Source organism: Puma concolor, chromosome C1 (assembly GCF_028749965.1).
Source record: "Puma concolor isolate L17-30 chromosome C1, mPumCon1.1.hap2, whole genome shotgun sequence".
Taxonomy (NCBI): Eukaryota; Metazoa; Chordata; class Mammalia; order Carnivora; family Felidae; genus Puma; species Puma concolor.
In genome coordinates, this window is record NC_141674.1 from 101,919,650 (window position 1) to 101,944,343 (window position 24,694).

Here is a 24,694-nt window from a genome sequence, read left to right on the forward strand (position 1 = left end):
GTAATATTGACCTAAGTAACTTGCTATACTTCTGAGGGGCAGAAGTAGAATCCTTTATATTAGGAGAAAACATACTGTTCTAATTCTATGAAATGTTCTCTATCTAATATTGAAAAAATATTTTCTTTCCTTTCCTCCTCTTATATAGTTTCCCCCTTTTTACTTTTGCATCTCGGCCCTCTCCCTCATTCCCCTTCTTCAGCCTATTTCTCTCCCTTTCTTTCTGAAACACACTGCTCCTAAACATAAAGGGAAAGAAAAATCATTAATCACGCTGCAGGACACAGTGCTTAGATGGCTATAGTTGCTGAAGGAGGTCTGTTTAGCATCAGCCGATTTTTCATTTCCTTTCAGTGGGGACAGTGGGCTGCTCTGGGTCCCTGGGGCCAGCCAGCATGAATGCAGGTATTGAGTGTTCAAGAGGAGACAATTAGGACCAAGTGCTGGAGATACAATAGCATTTAAATTAATCTAGTATCTGGGCTGGAGTTCTTCAGCCCCTCTTTTCCTTTCTCTGGCTTAAAGATACAGATTTAACAGGCTAGACATCAGTCCTTGTTAACTCTGCATTTTCTGATGGACAATGATTCCTTCTCACATAATTTATTCTCCTCCACTGAAATTGTGTTCCTCAATTCTAAAAATTAAATTCTATAGTTTCAAAAGGATGGGAACACATGCCCAGTTTTCCCAGCAAAACATTTGCTGAATTTGGGGACAGAGAGCCTAGGAAGCTGGAGTGCAAACTTCTAAAAATCAGAATGAAATTTCCATCACCTTGGAGGACTTAGGGAATAAAGTCCCAACAGAGTGGAGGACTCAAGATTATTGCTATATTTTGAAACTGCATGGGGCAGGAACCTCAAAAGGTAAGTTCAAAATCTCTTCAGGGTAAAACCAAATCTCACATGGTATTTCAGGGTCAAAATTTCTCAGGCTGTCAAAGCTGATATATAAGAAGCATAGTACATTATGACTAAGTGGGATTGGTTTATTCCAAGGCTGGTTTAACAGAAAAATCAACCAATGTAATTAACCATATTAAAAGAATAAAGTGGCGGGGGGGGGGGGGAAGGGACATGTTTATCTCAATAGATACAGAGCATTTGATAAAACTCAACATGTTTATGTTACAAACTCCCAGCAAACTAAGGATAGAATTTTTAACCTGATAAAAGCCATCTATAAAAACCCTACAGATAGCATACTTGCTGTTGTGACATTAAAAATATCCTCCTAGGGCACCTGGGTGCCTCAGTCGGTTGAGTGTCTGACTTAGGCTCAAGTCATGATCTCGTGGTCCATGAGTTCAAGCCCCACAGCGGGCTCTGTGATGACAGCTCAGAGCCTGGAGCCTGCTTCTGTGTCTCCTCTCTCTGCCCCGCTTGCACTCTGTCTTTCTCTGTCTCTGTCTCTGTCTCTCTCCTCTCTCTCTCAAACATAAATAAACATCAAAAAAAAAGTTAAAAAAATTTCCTTCTGAGGTCAGAAATAAGGCAAAGATATCTGTTTTTGCTACTTTGATTCACTCCCATACTCCAGTGTAATAAAAGAAAAAGAAATGAAAGGAAGAAGCAAAACTACCTTTATTCATAAATGATGTAGTTTTGTACTATTGAAAATTCCCAAATCTACAATTTGAGTCAATGAGTTAATTTAGCAAAGCTATCATTGATAAATTAACTCACAAAAGGGGCACCTAGGTGGCTCAATCGGTTAACCATCCGACTTCAGCTCAGGTCATGATCTCATGGCTCATGAGTTCGAGCCCCATGATAGTCTCTGTGCTGCAGCTCAGAGCTTGGAGCCTGCTTCAGATTCTGTGTCTCCCTCTCTCTCTGCTCCTCCCCTGCTCACACTCTCTCTCTCTCTCAATAATAAATAAACATTAAAAAGGTAAAAACAACTCACACAAGATGAATATATAAAAATCAATTGTACTTCTACATCCTAATAACAATTTGAAAATAAATTATTAAATACCATTTACAGTAGCTTCAAAAATAATAAATATCAGGCTAACAAAATACCAATACTAAAGCTAGCAAAACATCGCTAAGGGAAATTAAAGATCCAAATAAATGGAGAGATATCCCATGGTCATAGATTGAAAGATTCATGTTGTTAAGATATCAATTCTCACCAAATTTGTCTATAATCAGCATTTAATTATTTGAAAACTTCAAAATCGGTAACTCCCAGCGGGGTTGATATAAAATAAAAATATATAGTAAAATATATTTTTAATCACAGAAAACATAAGTTGCTTTAACTCACCTAGAAGACAGAGATTTTCAAACAGGATGAAAAACAAAAACCCTATTTTGTTTACCTGAGATTAACCTGAATATAATATCACAAAATAGTAGCCGTTTACCAGAAAGAAGAGGAAATCCAAATGGCTAGTAAACATATGGAAGGTTGTACAATCTCACTGTTAACAGAGAAATGCAAAAAACAGTAATGAAATGCCACTCCTCAAGTGACTCTTATTTTTTAATAGTTTTTTTTAAGTTTATTTATTCTGAGAGAGAGAGAGAGAGAGAGAGAGAGAGAGAGGGTGAGAGAGAGAGCACAAGCATGGGAGGGACAGGGAGAAAGGGAGAGAGAGAATCCCAAGGAGGCTCCATGCTGTCAGGACAGCACCTGACACAGGGCTGGATCTCACTAACTGTGGGATCCTGACCTAAGCTGAAATCAAAAGAGTTGGCTGCTTAACTGACTGAGTCACCCAGGCGCCACCCCCCAGCCCTCGCGTCAAGTGATTCTATAAGTACTGATGAAAGTGAGGGAAAATAGTAAGTCCTATGCATAACTAATGGAGTTATAAATTTGCAGAGCAGTAGGTCAATATGTAGTAAAGTGAAAACATACATATCTAAGGCTCAGAAGTAGAATGTTAGAAAAAACTTGCACTTGGACATCAGGATACATGTTTGAAAATGGTCACTGCATCACTGCTTAGACTACCTGAAGTTGGAAACAATATAAATGTCAGTCAATACAGATGCATAAAAACAGTAGCATACTTAGGGTGACCTTACCTCCTGATTTACCTGGGATAATCCTAAGTTACTCCTATTACACTGATGTCAGTATTAATTGACCCTATTTTAATTCTCAAAAGAGGGTGCTTTGATAATAAATTATATAGTCATCCTGATATATCCATATAATGGAATACTGAATAGTTACTTAAATGAAATAAACATGTTGGCATAATGTGTTTAGCCTGGATAAATCTAGAAAAAAGCATAATGTTGAATGAAAACAGTCAAGTTGAAAATAGATATACACCCCTCTTGATACCATTTATGTAAAATTTACAATAAAAAGCAGTACTATCTGTAGATATATACATATATATATGCATATATGACATAGGTATGTATGTATATACATGCCTGTATATGTAAAATTTTATTTTTTAAATTTATTTTCTCAAGTTTATTTATTTATTTTTGAGAGAGAGAGACAGAGAGGAGGGGCATAGAGAAAGGGAAAGAGAGGGAGAGAGAATCTTAAGCAGGTTCTGCACTGTTAACGCAGGGCCCAATGCAGGGTTTGATCTCACAAACAGTGGGATCATGACCTGAGCGGAGATCAAGACATCAGATGCCCCAAAAACTTTATTTTTTTAAATATCTGTCAAAGATTTTTTGTTAAATCCGGGGTTTGCTATACTACTGAGATTATTTCACAATTAAAAAAATTTTTTAATATTTTTAAACCATTGGTGGTCCCATCCATCATTTGTACTTCAGAAAATGTTTTTGGTATGGCAAGGAGATTGGCCTGGATGAGCTTTAAGATATTTTTGAATTTCATTACTCCATAAATATAAAAGCCTTTCTTTATTAGAGGATGAATCATCTTTGCTTTGAGGTCAAACAACAGCCTGACTTTGAACAAAGCCTATGCACTTATAAAAAAAGGCCGAATGTGTTGGTCTTGGATAGGTCTTAAGCTTGGAAAATATTTCCTTAACCATTTTCCATTACCCTTTGTACAACAAAAGCAGCTTTCTGTGTTTGGCTAGATCTGAGAACACTCTTTGGTGTCTGGTCTGATCTGACCCACTGATAAAAGGAGGAGGCAATTTTTATTAGAGTGAAAGTTCCATGTTATTACCCATCTGTTTGATATGATAAGTTTATGTCTGGGGAGCTCACAGGTGGGGTCATGAGCCTTGTCATAGATCACAGATCTAAGAATGGCTTTGTGATGAGCAAGTGTGTTGCTATGGCAGGTAGGGCTGCATTTTAAAATAAGATGGTTAACAGCTGCACTCGGAACTTGTTTCTTCTTGCTTATTGAGTTACTCTTTTTGATGGAATTTAGAAAAGGTTGATGCTCTCTGAGCACAGGAAATACCTCAGACTGGTCATGGGCAAGAAGACATGTCTAGTGTGCCTCCTGCTTGGGGTCATCAGGCCTGAGTGACCAAACACTGGTGTGAACCTGGGTCCAGGTGTGCTTCTAGAACCTGCATGTAGCCTGGTGAAGCAAGGAATCTGGGCCAGTGCCCCAGGCCCTTTCTCTTCTCAGGGGCCTGCTGTTTCCTCCAGTGTCAGACTTAGTATGATCACAAATGCTAGAGTCAAACAGGACATTGAAAACAAACTTCCACTTAATCATAAATTATATCACCTTCATGCAGATCTAGTGCCCAGAGTTTCTCATAACAAAAATCAAAGGATACTTTCCTTAATTATCATCTCATTAAAAACAAAACACAGGAGATACAACGCAATAATGTTTGCCTGCAGTACTTAATAAAGTGAAAAGCATAGGAATATTTGAAGTCAGACCTTGGGTTGAATCCTGATTGTACTACTTACTAGCCTTTTTTTTTTTTTTTTAATTCAACTTAGTTAACATACAGTGTAGTCTTGGCTTCAGGAGTTGAGCCCAGTGGTTCGTTCATCTCTTACATATGACACCCAGTGCTCATCCCAAATGCCCATCACCCATTTAACCCATCCCCCCACCTATCTCCCTTCTAGCAAGCCTCAGTTTGTTCTCTGTATTTACGAGTCTGGGGGCACCTGGGTGGCTCAGTCAATTCAGCCACCGACTCTTGATTTCGGTTCAGGTCGTGATCTCACAGTTCATGAGTTCAAGCTCCACCTTGGGCTCTGCTCTGACAGAGCGGAGCCTGCTTAAGATTCTATCTTCCTCTCTCTCCACCCCTCCCCCACTCATACTCTTTTTTTCTCTCTCTCAAAATAAATAAATATTTAAGAGGCGCCTGGGTGGCTCAGTCGTCCATCTTCAGCCTAAGTCATGATCTCACCATTCCCAAGTTCAAGCCCCCTGTTGGGCTCTGTGCTGACAGCTCAGAGCCTAGAGCCTGTTTCAGATTCTGTGTCTCCCTCTCGCTCTCTGCCCCTCCCCCACTCACACTCTGTCTCTCTCAAAAATAAATATTAAAAATAAAAAAAAATTTTTTTAATTTTTTTGAAGAGTCTCTTATGGTTTGCCTCCTGTTTTTATCTTATTTTCCCTTCCCTTCCCCTATGTTCATCTGTTGTGTTTCCCAAATTCCATATATGAATGAAATCATATGATATCTGTCTTTCTCTGACTTATTTCACTCAGCATAATACCCTTTTAGTTCCATCCACATAGTCGTGAATGGCAAATGTCGTGGATGTATTGTTTTCCTCACCAAGTAGTATTCCATTGTATATATATTATCCATTCATCAGTCGATATACATTTGGGCTCTTTCCATGGCTTGGTTATTGTTGATAGCACTGCTGTAAACATTGGGGTGCATGTGCCCTTTTAAATCAGCATTTTTGTATCCTTTGGATAAATACCTAGTAGTGCAATTGCTGGGTCTTAGGATAGTTCTTTTAATTTTTCTGAGGAACCGCCATACTGTTTTCCAGAATGGCTGCACCAGTCTGCATTCCCAGCAGTACAAAAGGGTTCCCCTTTCTCTGCATCCTTGCCAACATCTATTGTTTCCTGAGTTAATTTTAGCCATTCTGACAGGTGTGAGGTGGCATCTCATCTTTTTCACTAGATCACTTTCACTGTACCTGAGTCAGCGTCCTTAGAGTACCATCTATTCTATCTTACTTTGCCCTCACTTGTGTTTACCTTTCTAAAGCTTTTCTTAGTGTGTAATTTTGATTTCCAGAGAGGCAACTCCATGGAGGACATATCCTGGTTTTACTTATTTCGTGTCCTAATCTCCATTATGTATAGTGAATATTTGGTTTTCACTGAATACTCAAGAGAGCAGGAAAAGCTCTGACCTCAGGCAATACCTCCAGGGTAGGGATAAAATGGCTCCACTTTTGGTGAATCCAGTTTGCTGTGTTACTGATTCTGTCCTATATGTTCACACCCAACTAAGCAAGGTACATCTTAGTTTTGTGCTGCATTTTTAAAGAAAACATTATAAAACTGAGAAGCAGAGATAGAGTGGTAGAAGCAAATAATTTAAAAATAATAAGGATGCACACATACACACACACACACAGAGGAAGAGAAAGGCCAATTCTGTAATGTGTCTGCCAAACAGAATATGGCCCTAAAAAATTTCAGAAGTCATGGAAGTATTTTATTAAGTATTTAGATATTTATGTACTTTAACATGAAAAACTCCAGTAGAGTACTTAATTTTTCAATGGAAAAGATACTAGTCAGGCCTGAAATACTGATTTATAGGTCATTAATGGCACACTAAAAACTGGTTTGCTTTTTGACCAGGAATCACTAAAAAAAAGCAGGGGTGGGGGATCACTTAAAGCACTTCAGTATGAATAAAAGAGACTAGTAAGGCTAGAATATTGAGGGTTGGGAGGTAAGATACGGTATGCTTCAATGGCAATGGAAACCAGTTGCTCCGATCATTTACCAGTTGAATTATTCTTTTAAAAGATTCCCCTACTTCTAAATATCCATTCAAACAAAAATAACATGGACAATGCATATGGGATCCCTTTCAATTCAAAGGCTGGAGATGAATAGGAGATGATGGATAAGAGATAGCTTATGCCAACAGACACATGTGTTATATTGGAACGACCACTGGATTTGGCTTCAGGACACAAGGACATGCCTCTTATTTGGACACTGGCTGACTAATCAGCCAAGAGTCAGATCTACCATGTATGTCTCATACACAGTGGATCAGTAATAAACAGAGGAAAATGTTTGTTTTATTTATTAAGTGTTTTTATAGCATCTAATTGTACTGTATCTTTTTTTTTTAAGAGAGAGACAAATCATGAAACACTCTTTTTTTTGAAAATTTTTAATGTTTTTTTTTGAGAGAGCACAAGTGGAGCAAGAGCAGAGAGAATGGGACAGAGGATCCAAAGCAGGCTCTGCACTGACAGCAGCGAGCCCAATGTGGGGCTTGAACTCACAAACTGCGAGATCATGACCCAAGCCAAAGTCGGACATTCAAACAACTGAGCCACCCAGGTGCCCCTGTAATTATATATTTCTCTCCCACGTGTTCACCACCATTTTTCTTGTTCACTTGCAGATGAAGAAACTATAGCTGAGTAACTTGTCCAAGTTGAGGCAAGTGTAGAGATAAGTCCATTTCCAGAGGTGTTGTTGGGAGACCTGTGTTCTAGCCCTGATTTTACTTCTTACTAGCTGGTAGGTTTTAGGTAGCTGAATTCATCTTTTTGAACCTTAGTTTGTGGTTCTGTAATAGGATAATTACCAGTATAATAATAATGCATGACAAGGTTAGTGATAGAACTGAGTTTACCAATTAATGAGCACTGACTACCAAGATTAAAGAAGACACACATGATTACATCTGACACAAGACAGCGAAAAATGCTATCAAACCACATGCTGTGGGATTATGGAAGTATAAATAAAGACATAGGACTTCCAGCTGGGGTAACATGGAAGGAAGAGATAGGATTTCCAGTGGGTCTTAAAAGAAAACAGTGCTTTGATGGCAAGTAATGAACACTGAATGGGCAAAGAAGGATCAAACAAAAGGAATTAGTATCTTGTAGAAAGGCACAGACCAATGAAAATGTAGATTTAATTCAGAGAATTTCAAGTATATGATCGGCTCTTTAAGAATTGGGACCATATGTGTATCTTGTTCGTTGCTTATCTCTGGGACCCGCACAATATCTGACATGTAGTGATAGCTGAAGTTTACTTGACAGTTACTTTATCTGTATTATCTACTTTAATCCTCATAGCAACAATATAATGGAATAGAATTATTCTCTTCCATTAGAGACAGGGATACTGAAGCTTAGAGAGATTCATTTACCCAAGGCCACGCAACTAGGAAGAGGCAGAGCAAGAACTGGAATCTGGGCTTTTAATCATTACACTCTGCTGCCTCCCCAGGTAGCAGAGAAGGTTCAGTAATAGTCTTTGAATGCTCACATTAATGCAAAAATGATATGTCCAAATACAGAGTAAATGGGAAAGTGTTTTTGGAAAATGACAAAAATGGGAGCCATACTATGAGTATGTAGGACTTTAAAACCTGTCTGCACACAGCTACAACCACTCAGAGGAAGAAACACTTCAGCACCTGATCATAGGTGGAATATAATGTCCTTTTATTACATTTCTTTTTCAGAGAAACCTAGTCTGGAGCCATGAGACTTTAATCAGAACGGTGACACTTCACTAGTTATGCGACCTTGAGAAAGATAACCTCCTTGGGCCTCAATTTCCTCCTTGGTAAAATCAGGGGACTGGACTTACTTATTTTAAATCCCTTTTAGCTCTCTCATCCTATACCTTTATGATGTTAGGAATTTACTCTGTTTCTGCCATGTGAACTATCTATCTTTAAGGCAGTCCTGGCTGCACAGTCCCAGGAGCTGCCTAATCTAGCTTTCAGCCCCCCATCAGTCCAAATCTTCAGGTTTCTTTTTTTTTTTTTTTTTAATGTTTTTAATGTTTATTTATTTTTGAGAGAGACAGAGACAGAATGCGAGTGGGTTAGGGGCAGAGAGAGAGGGAGACACAGAATCCAAAGCAGGCTCCAGGCTCTGAGCTGTCAGCACAGAGTCCGATGCGGGACTCGAACTTACCAGCTGTGAGATCATAACCTGCGCCGAAGTTGGACGCTCAACTGACTGAGCCACCCAGGTGCCCCCCACATCTTCAAGTTTCTTTATCAGATGTGAATATAAGGCTGACTTTTCTCACCTTTTTTTGATACACATAAAATATCCTACACCAATAAGGGAATGGTTGACTATGTATATTATGGAATATTACATACCACATAGCTGCTTATTATATATTACATATAAATTTATGACAATAAATTGGATATGTGTGTATGGGTTTTTATGAACAAGAATAAATTTTTTCCTTATAAATTTCTAAATAATTTGACTATTTAAAATAAGCATTATTTCCTTTATAATTATAATAAGGAGAAAAGAAAATAATAACCTTCTAACTTTTAAAAAATTTACTTACATACCCTCTCTACAAAATACTAATCCCTCCTCATTTTCCTTCTCTAATATTATGGATCTTTCCCTCTTCCCACACAGAATCACTACTTCCATATATTCTTCATGAGCTAAGCAGATTTTCATAGAGGTTTACTTAATATTAGCAAAATAAAATGCCCCCCTCCATGTTTTTCCAAATAGCAGATTTCTATTGTGCTATTGGATATGCTTTTGGGGAAAAAAAAAACCCTCCTAGAGACTGGCAACTACTCTCTGTCCCCACAGAAAGCTCCCCCCTCCCCCCAGTAATGAATTCCCACTCCAGGACAGCAATTTATGACAGTTTATGTTGCTGGCAAGGTATCACTAAGATCATGTGTGTGTTCATATGTTTCAAAAGAAAATGTCTCTTTAACATTTGTAGAAGAATGCTAAACAATCCTTTTTAATGTCTGACCCACAGAGAAAATCTGGGAATGTTATTGCTATCCAAATCAAATCCTTTTGTGGTTCATAGGCCAAAAAAGAGGGGAGGGAGGCAGAACAAAAGAAAAGCAGCCAATAATGTATATATATATTTGCCAGCAACATTTGATATGTTGAAATCCACAAAGAATTAGAGGTGATTTGAGTATCAGTATTAGGATTGAAAAGCTAAGACAGAAACCAATGAATCCAACCTCTGAATTTTACAAATAAAGCAGCTGAAGCCCGGAGAGATTAGCTTATTTGCACAATATCACACATGGTGGCAGTGGAGTTGGAATTACACCCTCCATCCCTCACTTCCCAGTTTACAGGTAAACACATACAGAGGCTTGGGATGCAGGCTGACCTATTTGAGGTCTTGGATCCTCCACTGAGTAGTTGTGTGACATTCTGATTCATCATCCAAAAAAGGAGGAATGTAATAATATCCAATTCATGGGTTTATTGTAAAGATTAAATGAAATGATGCATACATATGGCTTAGTACAATGCCTGGGGCACGAGAGGTATTCATAAAATGTTAGGCTTAGTGTCCCTTCAAATGTTCTGTTCACTGTGTGTATTTTCTTTGCATTTCATGGATTACCTCTACTTCCAGCACATTTTATCTTATCTTACATTCATGAGGTAAAACAAGGCCATCCAAAATCATCCTCTTACATCACTGTTCTTATCTTCCATGTTTATCATGGCCCAGACGTTCTTAGTCTTCATCTGATCACATCCTACCGTAACGCTGACAAGTCACTTCTGTCTTAGAAAAAACAAACATAACAGGGTCTTTGGGGCCTAGGCCATGGTAGCAGACTGTCTAGATAGCTTTCTTATCCAAATCATCTCTGAACTGCTACTCTTTAGCCTAGAAATGGCTGAGCAGAAAGAAAGGTAGAATTAATTGCACTCTGCAATATGGTAGCCACTATCCATATGTGGTTAAATAAACTAAAATTAAATAATATTAAAAATTAAGTTCCCCAGTCACACAACTTAATGGCTACCATATTGGACAGTGCAGATTATAGAACATGACCATCACCGCAGCAAGTTCTAGCGAGCAGTGCTGGAACAGAACATGATGCTGGAGTAAACAGATGGAGGAAATGTAGTTATTAACCAGAACCTGTAGATAATGGTCACTATTATCAGACAAAATCTGAAGGAACTAGAGAAGAGATCTTAAAGGTGAAAAATGATTAAGACCAAGCTCATGTGAGAGAAAGAAGGTGATAAGCCTTGCTATTCAATATAATTCACAGCAAAAGAATGAGTCCATCAACAGAAAAGTGACTATCAAAAGACAGTGAGCTTCAAATTCCTCAGAGTTTCAACTGTTTCATGAAGGTGTTTTCACAATGAAGGTGTTTTCAATAGTCCAGTCCTTGTCCAACATGCTAGGACTGTAGTCTCCAGGAGGCATTCTCAGTAGAAGACAAAGACTGTCGAGAAATAGAGGGTCATTTTTTTAATGTTTATTTATTTATTTTGAGACAGAGAGAAAGAGTAGGGGAGGGACAGAGAGAAAGATAAAGAGAGAGAGAGAGACAGAGAGGGAGAATCCCAAGCAGGCTCCATGCTGTAGCACAGAGATTTAATAATAATAATAATTCACACAGTTAATAATAGACCACGAAAATATATGAAGCAAAAATTGACATAACTGAAGAGAGAAATAGATCGAATAATTCAAAACACCATTCTCAATAACAGATAGAAGAACCAGACAAAAGTCTTGCCATTTGCAACAACGTGGACGTAGCTAGAGAGTATCAGGCTAAGCAAAATAAGTCAGTCAGAGAAAGACAAATACCATATGATTTCACTCATGTGTGGAATTTAAGAAACAAAACAAATGATCATGGGGAAAAAAAGGAAAGAGGCAAACCAAGAAACAGATTCTTAACTAGAGAGAATAAACTGATGGTTACCAGAAGGGAGGCGGGTGGGAGTATAGCTTAATAGGTGATGGGGTTAAGGAGTGCACTTGTGATAAGCACCAGGTATCATATGTATGTGCTGAATCACTAAATTGTACACCTGAAACTAATAATACACTGTATGTTAACTAACTTGAATTTAAATAAAAACTTTAAAAAAAGAATGTAAGTAAACTGAGTATTTGAACAACACCATAAACAAAGTAAATACATACAGAACATACTTCACAGTCGTAAGTGCATACACATTCTTCTCAATTGCACATGGGGCATTCTCCAGGACAGACCATATTTGAGGCCACAAAATTAAGTTCAATATTTTAAAAGACACATATCATGCACAGTATCTTTTCTGACAAAATGAAGTTATAAATCATAACATAAATAAAACTAGAAATGTCACAAATTTGTGGCAATTAAGTGACACACTCAAACAATAAATGAACCAAAGGAAAAATCACAAAGGAAATTATAAAATACTTAGAGATGGATAAAGATGAAGATACAACATACCAAAACATCTGGAACACAGTGATAATAACAAGGGGAAATGTATAACTATAAGCACATATTAAAAAATGAAATCTCAACGAACAACCTAATTCTACAACTTCAAAAACTAGAAAAAGAAGGACAAATTAAACTCAAAGCTAGCAGAAGGAAAGAAATAATAAAAATTAAAGTAGAGATGAAAGAAAGAAAGATAAAAATAACAGATAAAATCAACAACTTTAAAAGTTGGTTCTTAACAAAGATCAACAAAACAGACAAACCTTTAGCTAGATTAGCTAAAGAAAAAGAGACCAGCCAAATTACCAAAACCAGAAATGAAAGTAGGGACATCACTACTGGTTCTACAGAAAGAAAAAGGATTATAAGCGAGTGCTGTGAAAATTATACACCAACAAATTGGATAAACTTAGTTGAGATGGACACTTTCCTAGAAACACAAAATCTACCAAGATTGAATCACAAAGAAATAGAAAAAGGAACGGACCTATAACTAGTAAGAAGATTGAATCAATCATCAAAAATCTCCCAACAAAGAAGAACCCTGAATTTGATGGCTTCACTGGTAAGTTACACACAACATTTAAAGAAGAGCTAACGCTAAAGCCTTCTCAAACCTCTTCACCAACATAACTGCTTGTGCTCCTGCCTGCTATCCCTGACCAGAGCCACCATGCCTAGAGGTCAGAAGGGTAAGCTCCATGCCCTTGAGAAACACCACCAGGCCCCTGGTGAGACCCAGGGTCTGGGGGGGCACTCAGGCTACTGCAGGAGCAGCAGCAGCATCGGGAGAGTCCTCCTGCCCTGCCTTCCCTCTCTCTGGGGATAGACCTCAGAATTTGCCTGCTGCTGTGACACCCAGCTGTCCTAAGGCGGCTGAGTGAACCCCATCTCCTGCCAGTGCCAGTGCAGCTGTTTCATGCACCGATTCGGATGAAGGTGCCAAAAGCCAAGAGGAGGGAAGCCCAAAATCCTCTAATGGCACTGAGGTCTCATGCAGAGACCCATTAAACAAAAGGTGGTTTGGTTGGTGCAGTTCCTGCTGCAGAAGTATCAAAAGAAAGAGCCAATTACGAAGGCAGACATGCTGAAGTTTGTCATCCAGAAAGTACAAGTATCATTTCAATGAGATCCTCAAGAGAGCCTCTGAGCACATGGAACTGACCTTTGGTGTTGATTTGAAGGAAGTGGATCCCATCTGGCACTGCTAGGCCCTTGTCAGCAAATTAAACCTCACCGTGGAGAACTATTTATCATGCCACTGGAAGTCCAACGAAAGCTGGAGTAGCCATACTTATATCAGACAAACTAGACTTTAAGTTAAAGGCTGTAACAAGAGATGAAGAAGGGCATTATATAATAATCACAGGGTCTATCCATCAGGAAGAGCTAACAATTATAAATGTCTATGCGCCGAATACAGGAGCCCCCAAATATATAAAACAATTACTCACAAACATAAGCAACCTTATTGATAAGAATGTGGTAATTGCAGGGGACTTTAACACTCCACTTACAGAAATGGATAGATCATCTAGACACACGGTCAATAAAGAAACAAGGGCCCTGAATGATACATTGGATCAGATGGACTTGACAGTCCATCTGTCATTTAGAACTCTGCATAGAAAGCAACAGAATATACTTTCTTCTCGAGTGCACATGGAACATTCTCCAAGATAGATCACATACTGGGTCACAAAACAGCCCTTCATAAGTATACAAGAATTGAAATCATACCATGCATACTTTCAGACCACAATGCTAGGAAGCTTGCAATCAACCACAGGAAAAGTCTGGAAAACCTCCAAAAGCATGGAGGTTAAAGAACACCCTACTAAAGAATGAATGGGTCAACCAGGCAATTAGAGAAGAAATTTAAAAATATATGGAAACAAACGAAAATGAAAATACAACAATCCAAACACTTTGGGATGCAGTGAAGGCAGTCCTGAGAGGAAAATATATTGCAATCCAGGCCTATCTCAAGAAACAAGAAAAATCCCAAATACGAAATCTAACAGCACACCTAAAGGAAATAGAAGCAGAACAGCAAAGACAGCCTAAATCCAGCAGAAGAGAAATAATAAAGATGAGAGCAGAAATAAACAATATAGAATCTAAAAAAACTATAGAGCAGATCAACGAAACCAAGAGTTGGTTTTTTGAAAAAAGAAACAAAATTGATAAACCTCTAGCCAGGCTTCTCAAAAAGAAAAGGGAGATGACCCAAATAGATAAAATCATGAATGAAAATGGAATTATTACAACCAATCCCTCAGAGATGCAAGCAATTATCAGGGAATACTATGAAAAATTATATGCCAACGAACTAGATAACCTGGAAAAAATGGACAAATTCCTAAACACCCACAAGCTTCCAAAACTCAATCAGGAGGAAATAGAAAGCTTGAACAGACCCATAACCAGTGAAGAAATTGAACCAGTCATCAAAAATCTCCCAACAAATAAGAGTCCAGGACCAGATGGCTTCCCAGGGGAGTTCTACCAGACATTTAAAGCAGAGATAATACCTATCTTTCTCAAGCTATTCCAAAAAATAGAAAGGGAAGGAAATCTTCCAGACTCATTCTATGAAGCCAGTATTACTTTGATTCCTAAACCAGACAGAGACCCAGTAAAAAAAGAGAACTACAGGCCAATATCCCTGATGAATATGGATGCAAAAATTCTCAATAAGATACTAGCAAATCGAATTCAACAGCATATAAAAAGAATTATTCACCATGATCAAGTAGGATTCATTCCTAGGATGCAGGGCTGGTTCAACATTCGCAAATCATCAATGTGATACATCACATTAATAAAAGAAAAGATAAGAACCATATGATCCTGTCAATCGATGCAGAAAACGCCTTTGATAAAATTCAGCAACCTTTCTTAATAAAAACCCTCGAGAAAGTCAGGATAGAAGGGACATACTTAAAGATCATAAAAGCCATTTATGAAAAGCCCACAGCTAACATCATCCTCAATGGGGAAAAACTGAGAACTTTTTCCTGAGATCAGGAACACAACAGGGATGTCCACTCTCACCACTGTTGTTTCACATAGTGTTGGAAGTTCTAGCATCAGCAATCAGACAACAAAAGGAAATCAAAGGCATCAAAACTGGCAAAGATGAAGTTAAGCTTTCACTTTTTGCAGATGACATGATATTACACATGGAAAATCCGATAGACTCCACCAGAAGTCTGCTAGAACTGATACATGAATTTAGCAAAGTTGCAGGATACAAAATCAATGTACAGAAATCAGTTGCATTCTTATACACTAACAATGAAGCAACAGAAAGACAAATAAAGAAACTGATCCCATTCACAATTGCACCAAGAAGCATAAAATACCTAGGAATAAATCTAACCAAAGATGTAAAGGATCTGTATGCTGAAAACTATAGAAAGCTTATGAAGGTAATTGAAGAAGATTTAAAGAAATGGAAAGACATTCCCTGCTCTTGGATTGGAAGAATAAATATTGTCAAAATGTCAATACTACCCAAAGCTATCTACACATTCAATGCAATCCCAATCAAAATTGCACCAGCATTTTTCTCGAAACTAGAACAAGCAATCCTAAAATTCATATGGAACCACAAAAGGCCCCGAATAGCCAAAGTAATTTTGAAGAAGAAGACCAAAGCAGGAGGCATCACAATCCCAGACTTTAGCCTCTACTACAAAGCTGTAATCATCAAGACAGCATGGTATTGGCACAAAAACAGACACATAGACCAATGGAATAGAATAGAAACCCCAGAACTAGACCCACAAACGTATGCCAACTCATCTTTGACAAAGCAGGAAAGAACATCCAATGGAAAAAAGACAGTCTCTTTAACAAATGGTGCTGGGAGAACTGGACAGCAACATGCAGAAGATTGAAACTAGACCACTTTCTCACACCATTCACAAAAATAAACTCAAAATGGATAAAGGACCTGAATGTGAGACAGGAAACCATCAAAACCTTAGAGGAGAAAGCAGGAAAAGACCTCTCTGACCTCAGCCGTAGCAATCTCTTACTCGACACATCCCCAAAGGCAAGGGAATTAAAAGCAAAAGTGAATTACTGGGACCTTATGAAGATAAAAAGCTTCTGCACAGCCAAAGGAAACAACCAACAAAACTAAAAGGCAACCAATGGAATGGGAACAGATATTTGCAAATGACATATCGGACAAAGGGCTAGTATCCAAAATCTATAAAGAGCTCACCAAACTCCACACCCAGAAAACAAATAATCCAGTGAAGAAATGGGCAGAAAACATGAATAGACACTTCTCTAAAGAAGACATCCAGATGGCCAACAGGCACATGAAAAGATGCTCAACATCGCTCCTCATCAGGGAAATACAAATCAAAACCACACTCAGATATCACCTCACGCCAGTCAGACTGGCCAAAATGAACAAATCAGGAGACTACAGATGCTGGAGAGGATGTGGAGAAACTGGAACCCTCTTGCACTGTTGGTGGGAATGCAAATTGGTGCAGCCACTATGGAAAACAGTATGATGGTTCCTCACAAAATTAAAAATAGATTTATCATACGATCCAGCAATTTTGCTTCTGTGTATATATGCAAAAGAAATGAAAGCAGGGTCTTGAAGAGATATCTGTACACCTCTACATATAGCGGCATCATTCACAGTAGTTAAAACGTGGAAGCAAAGTGCCCATCAACATATGAAAAGATACGCACAATGTGGTATATAATGTAATATTATTCAGGTTATAAAGGAAAGGAAAATTTGTTTTTCGAAGAAAATTCTGATAAATGTTACAATATGGATGAAACTTGAGGACATTATGCTAAGTGAAATAAGCCAATCACAAACCGACAAATACTATACAATTGCACTTACACAAGGTGCCTAGACTAGCTAAAATCAGAGACAGAAAGAATGGTGGTTGCCAGGAGATGGGAGTGCAGGAAATAAGGTGTTCTTGTTTCATGACAATAGAGTTTCAGTTTTACTAGATGAAAATAGTTCTGGAGATAAATGTACTTAATACCACTCAACTATACACTAAAAAAGTATGAAGATGATAAACTTATTTTATATGTATTTTATCACAATAAAAAATGTGGGGCAACAGCTGGAATGTACATTTTCCCAGTAATTTCATAGACACTTTATCCTATTGCTGTTTTTGTCAACTTGATTGGCCCTCTATGTTGTCTTTTAAGAGGAAAATATCTGCTTATGCCCTTCAAAATACTTAGTGTTATTTTCATGGGAGCCCTGGTTCCCAGGGATCATTCAGTGGACTCGCTGTTTTGTCCCAGTTCCCGGAACATGTACAGATGGATGGACTACGGACTCCCAGTTACCACCTTTCTGAATGCTCTTTTACACAACAAGCCTGAAGGATGCTGACTTGGATTGGTTGTGGCTGGAGTGTTTTCTGGTTTGGTGTTCCAATCCTTCCTTCCATATCCAATGATTACTGGATATCCATCAGTCCCCAAATGGTGATTTAGTCAGCAGTGAGGAAAGGCAAACACAGATGCTCTCCAAATATATCAAAGGATTAACAAAGTGGAAACAAGAAACTTTAATAATTAGAAGATTTTAAATTTGTTGAGCTGAACTGAACACCAGTTAGTAGCTTGTTTTCTCCCCAAACCTCTTGTATTCTTTTCTGTTTCACAGACAGAGAAACTAAGACTCAGACTTCGTGAATATTATCAACAGATCAACTCTCTCTCCCTTAGGTTCTGAGGTTTCTGGCTATATGTTCATTAATTATAAGCAGAAACTTTCTATATTAAGTACCTTTGAATTCATCTCAGCAGTGAGCATAGTGACTAGCACACACTCAGTTTTCAATAAATATTTCATAAAGGAACAAATGTCCTAATAATCAGGACATATGCTTAAGCACAAATAATCTAATTTTCTAAAGCCCAAATGGCACGGTTGAATAGTTCCTGAGCCACCTTCTTAGTTTTGCTTCCGTCATGAGGAAAAGAAAAAAGATAGTAAAATAAACACTTTCTTTAGAGAAATAAACTCTTTTCTTTAGATAACCAGGCATCTGTGTTACTTAAACTGCCATTTCTCCAGTTCTGGCTAATTATTATGTATTTTATCATAGATTTTCCCTTGTATTTCCTGCAAGAGAAAATTTCTGTTGTATTCTTTTTTTTAAGTCTACTTTTTACTTCGATCAGCTTCTCAAACACCTGGAGGACTAATGTGAACCACCCAGAGAAATGCTATCTGAAACCTACCAGCAGCTCATGGTAGCATCAAAATCAACGGTTGCCACAATAGCCCTGAGTTATCATGATTTCATCTCTGCCATTACCTAGCTGTGACATTGAACAGGTCACTTAACTTCTCTGTACCTCTCTTTCTTTGCTAGGGGTATTATGAGGCTCAAAAGAAATAATGTATTTAAAAAACTTTGTTCTTTGAAATATATAAAATGTAATGAACGTACAAAGCATGGTTACAAACTTTTATAAAGTAGAGTCTTATGAATTAAAATCTTATGGGTCTTCATGACCACCCACACTGCCATCTGTGAAAGAAAGGAGAAGTTCTTTGTTTTTTATTTTGTTGCCGCATTCTTTGGCAAAAGGGACAACTTGTCTCCCTGCTAGAACCATAATAAAACAATAATAGGAGTGACGGCCTCCATTTGGTAATCAACTATCCATATCCATAAAATATCTCATACTTCCAGTGGCCAGTAGTTAAATTCTCACATTAAAAACCCCTGCACTTGGGGTGCCTGGGTGGCTCAGTCGGTTAAGCGTCTGACTTTGGCTCAGGTCATGATCTCGTGGTTCATGAGTTCAAGCCCTGCATCAGGCTCTGTGCCAACAGCTCAGAGCCTGGAGCCTGCTTTGGATTCTGTGTCTCCCTCTCTCTCTGTTCCTCTCCCACTCACACTCTGTCTCTGTCTCTCTCAAAAAATAAATAAAGATTAAAAAAATTTTTTTTAAACCCATGTGCTTGGTTCTTCTCCTACTTCAGATTGTGTGCTAATAAGCATATGGGACAGCAGATCTGAGTATGTAAATATATAATGTGGTAAAGAAGAACTTTTAGAACAAATGCCACCTTCCCCCCAAATAAGAAGGCCTCATGGTTATTATAATCTTGCAGGAATTCTCCCTAGGTAACTAATTTTGTGGATATTGCCGAATGGCATTATTTCCCCATCTTTCGCCTTCTTGAAAATATCTGAAATAAAAGATTTGTTAGACTAATCTCTTTGGATTGTAAATGACGGAAATCTAACTTGAAGTAGCTTAAGCAAAAAAAAATGGAACTTATTGACTTGTGAAGTCCAGGACTTATTTTAACATTGGCTTGTTCCTGTGATATAAGTCCTTCCTCATAATCAATTTCAAGCTACTGATGCGACATTACAGGATGTGGAGCTGGTAAGAAAGGTGCACAGCTGGTTCCAGTATGAACCACTTGAGCACACCCCTGCTTAGATGCTGGGCACGGTGCTGCGTCAGTTACCGAGGTAAACAGAGTAAACCATGGTCCCTCTTCTGACACAGGGAATGAGGAGGAAATAACATTTTTTTTTATAATTTTTTTTTCAACGTTTATTTATTTTTGGGACAGAGAGAGACAGAGCATGAACGGGCGAGGGGCAGAGAGAGAGGGAGACACAGAATCGGAAACAGGCTCCAGGCTCTGAGCCATCAGCCCAGAGCCCGAGGCGGGGCTCGAACTCATGGACCGCAAGATCGTGACCTGGCTGAAGTCGGACGCTTAACCGACTGCGCCACCCAGGCGCCCCAGGAAATAACATTTATTATAACGTTAAGAACTTGCCAGATGTCTTGCACTTATTTCCATTCTCTTTGTTATAAGAGCTTAGACTCTGAATCCAGACTGCCTGAGTTTAAACATCAGTACTATAGTTTACTTAGTGTTTGATTCTGAACAAATTAGTTAACCTGTGTCTCAGTTCTCTCATCTACAGAAAGAGGATAGTAACAACATCTGTTTTATAAAGTTGTTTGGGGAATGAGATGTATTGATACATGTAAAACATTAAGCATAATTTATCATTCATGGTGATTAATCATCAGGGGTTCACTGTTCACACATTGTTATTGCCATTTTCTAATCCTACAAAGAGCCTTTTGACTGATAGGTACAATTGTCTCCAGTGAAGAAACTGAGAGGTTAAGTGGTTTTTCTCAGAGACAAATAAAATGCACGTAAGTTGGTATTTGACTCTGAGTCTGTATAATTCCAGGTTTCATACTTGCTGTACATAACCACAGTAAAAACAACAGCACTATTTATCATATGCCCATTCTGAACCAGTAGCTTTAAATATATTTCCTAGTGTGTTACTCATAATAGTACAATGGACTTGGGTTTTTCTTTCCATTTGACAGATAAGAAGACTGAGGGTCAGAGGGTTAAGTAATTTTTAAGGCTATATAACCAGTTGGGATTTGAAGCAAGTCTGCCAGATTCATAAAAATGTCATCTTAATTACTCTGCTAAATGACTTACAAGTATTTTTTTAATCATTATTTGGAGCTGTATTTCTTCATTTTACTCGGACAAAAGATGTGGATCATGGGTAATGTGGAAAGTGCCATATAGGAATTCCATAAGATAGGAATCTAATGCATAACATAAACAGAAAGAAGGGAGAGAGATTTTAGTCTTTGTTTGCCTTATTGTAGGGTCAGAGGACTTCTCAGAGATGGCATTTTAGCTGGGTCTTGTTAGATAAACTTTAACAGTCTGATGGTGGTGGGGTGTGCACTTCCTATATAGGAAATTCTATGAATAAAAGCATACAGGCCTGAGAGTAGCTGTATATTTAGCGAATAGCAAACAGAGTCGACAGGCGTTATGCAATGGACAGCTGAAGATGGAAAGGGAAATATTGCCTTGATTGTAGAGGGTTTTTCTGAGCACCACACTAAGGAATTTGGACTTCACTATTTGGCACTAAGAAGCCCCTAAAGGTTTTTGAGAAGGGGAATTACATGAACTGGACTGTATTTAGGAAATCAAGGCTTATAGCAGTATGCAGAGTAGACTGGACTGGAAGGAGTCTGGAGCCAGGAAGATGAGTTATATGTAACTGCAGTAGTTTATGCAAGAGATTATGAAAGCCAGAATTAGGGTGGAGTGGGACAGTAAGAAATGACGAAATAGCATTAAACAGGATCATCCTCGCTCATTAAAAAAAACAAAAACAAAAACCAAAAAACTCTACATACATAGCTACTGGTGGCACACCGGTAACAACATCCTAATGCATTACCATCTTTACTGAGCGCCTGATAGAGACAGGTATTATATTAGGTAGTGTCAGGAATATAAAAATAAACATGAAAGAGCTTCTAAACAATTTTTTTCATTACTTACTATTTGCCATGTACCATTCCAAGCATTTTACATGTATTTTCTAAATTAATTCTCATAACAACCATTACTATTATTTTCTCTAATTTGCAGATGAGGACACCAAAGGTGGGAGGCAGGATCACCGGCTGAAGACCACATGGTACTCCTAGTCCCTTGTACGATACACAAATAACCATATTGGTGTCCGCCACGGCATCCCTCTCTGGGCTGGAGAGTTGCGGTAGCCTTCTTAGCTGATCTTTGTGCTTCCACTCCTTCCTAATAACTCTTCTTTACTCAGTAACCAGAATAGTATTTTTAAAAACAAACATAAATCACTTCCCTGCTTAAAAGCTTGCTGTGGTTTCCCACTGTGCTTAGAATACACTCCCAAATCCTTTCCCACCCTGAATAAATTGGTCCTGACCATTGGCCATCATAGTCCAACAATACTTATTTTTTTGCAGGACTATTTTAAGCACTTTCTCACCTCAGGGCCTTTGCAAATGCAGTTTTCTCTTACTGGCCTCATCCCCCATTCTTTATCAGCTAAAATTCTTACATATACTTTTTTGTTCTGGTGTGTGTTTACCGGTTTTGTTTTCATTTTTGTGTGTCTTTGTTTGTTGAAGCATGATACTGAGCCATACTGGAGACTGGGGCAAAAGGAGAAATTAGTAATATTGATCCTAACATTATTTAATATTTTTATTTCTTTCTACATGGAATTTTTGCATCGATTTTTATTTTTTTTTAAATACTGCATTCGTAGGTTATTGATCTTGATGATTTTTGAGTTTTAGGGTGCCCCTTTATTTATTTTTTTAAATGTTTAGTTTTGAGAGAGAGAGAGAGCAGGGGAGGGGAAGCAAGAGAGGGAGACAGAATCTGAACCACGCTCCAGGCTCTGAGCTGTCAGCCCAAGCCTGACACGGGGCTTGAGCTCACGATTTGTGAGATCATGACCTGAGCCGAAGTCGGACTCTCAACAACAGAGCCACCCAGGCGCCCCTGGTGGGGGGTACCCCTTTAAAACTTATACCAGAGGCAAGAGCCTCCCTCTCTTCACCCTCATCCTAGCCCTGGTTATCTGTCTCTCTCACTAACCTGCAAACTTCAGGATAGAGGAGCCATGCCTGTTTTGTTCGCTACTACATCCACTGTGTGTAGCAGAGTGACTGGCATAGAAAAAGCAAAAAAAAAAAAAAAAAAAAAAAAAATCTGCTGAATGATTGAATGAGTGTTCAAATGTATCATCATATTTTGTCATCATCTAACCCTGTTTGGGGCTTTTCTCTCTTGTTTATAGATGAAGAAACTGATGCTTAAAGATGTTAAGTAACCTGGTCAAAGTATGTACACAGTTAATTAGTGCACAGAAGAGCTGGAACTGGAATCCAAGCCTCTGACTTTAGACCCAGGGCTAGTTCACAAGCCCCTCCCCCGAGGTGCTTCAAACAAGAGCTGAATAGACATTTACCAGGGCGGTTGCAGAAAGAGGTGCTGGAATGTATGGGAAGCTGGACTCGTTGACTTACTTCTCTTCCAATTCTTAATGGTCTTTAATTCCATGATGATCACCTTATAATATAACCTGCAGTCTCTGTAGAACTTGGTAATCTCAGTGTATTCATCTGCAAAGTAGGAAAATAGCACCCATCTAACTAACTTGTTGGAAGCATTAAATAAGATGGTGTATGTCAGTTTCCTAATACAGTGTTTGTCATATAAGAGAGATCAAATGTCATTAATTTCAATAATAATAAAAATAAATGACTTTGGTGAGAGAACTCTGGAGTTTGAAAGTAAAATAATGTCTCCTTTCCTTGACTTTCACAGGAAGGGCCACTCTTCCAGTTGGAAGAAGAGAATTAGACCCGCTATGTCACTTCTGTACTTGCCTTCCTGGTAAGAGCCTGGTCAACCCTGTTTGAAAGTTGAGAGTCTTGGGCTCTGAAAGTAACAGAAATAGAACCACACACAAGGTCATCTGCTTTTCACCTAACTCTCTTGCCTCCTTACTTTCTCAAATGGAACTAATTTCCAGTAGCCTGCAACCAAGCCCTCTTTCCTGGCTCTTTTAGTCAGAAAGAACTTCCTCCTTGAGAGGAACAGGGAGGAGGCTCCACTTTACAGAGAACTTCTCTCCAGCAAAAGCAGCATTATCTATAAAAACTCTCCACATGGAAAGGAGGGAGAAGAGTGATGTTTTATCTACTGAGAGTAAAGTCACAGTGAGTGTTTCACGGGAGAGAGTATGGTTTCAATCAGTTGATGCTGCACGCGGCAGCCTCTTGGCTCCTCTCCTTCACCTTTTCTTATGCCAGAATCTTTCTCCAAGAAGGAGGAACCAGGCCAGTGATAGAATCATATCCAGTGCAATGCTCACCCCTGGGGTCAACTTCATAACCTCCAGAATGGTGTGGGTCTTGTAGCAGACACCCAATAAACACATGTTGAGTGACTGATAAAACCTAAGTGTATAATGGACAACTTTACACACATGCTCACACATTTTCAGGCCTCTGGTATGAGGCAGCTGTCTTCAGACACTTTCTCCTTTGAATTCCCTTTTATGTTTTTTCTTTCACTTTCTTGATTCATTTCTTTGCCCACTCCCACCCTAACATACACTCACACATACACATGCATGTGTGGGCACATACACACACATGCACACACCCCCTGAAGATCAAAAAGATGTGGAGGGATAACAGATCAATTTTACTTATACTTCAAGGAAACTTACATTTCAAATGTGATGTACTGCAGGAAAAATTCCTATTTCAATTGTTATAAAACAATTTCAATTTCCTAGTTCAATTGTTATCAAAATGAAAGCAAGGCTTGGCTGAGTTTGCTTCAATATCTAGACAATTTAATATTCTATATCATTTCAGAATGAGTTGGTGAAGCATACTGGCTCTTCAAATCTAAGTGAAACACACAGGAAAGCAGAC

At 38.5% G+C, this 24,694-nt stretch overlaps 1 pseudogene; it reads left to right on the forward strand.

The window, feature by feature from the left end:
- Positions 1–13,031: 13,031 nt before the first annotated feature.
- On the forward strand, positions 13,032–13,677 carry LOC112865082 (melanoma-associated antigen B18-like; annotated as a pseudogene).
- The last annotated feature ends 11,017 nt before the right edge of the window (positions 13,678–24,694 follow it).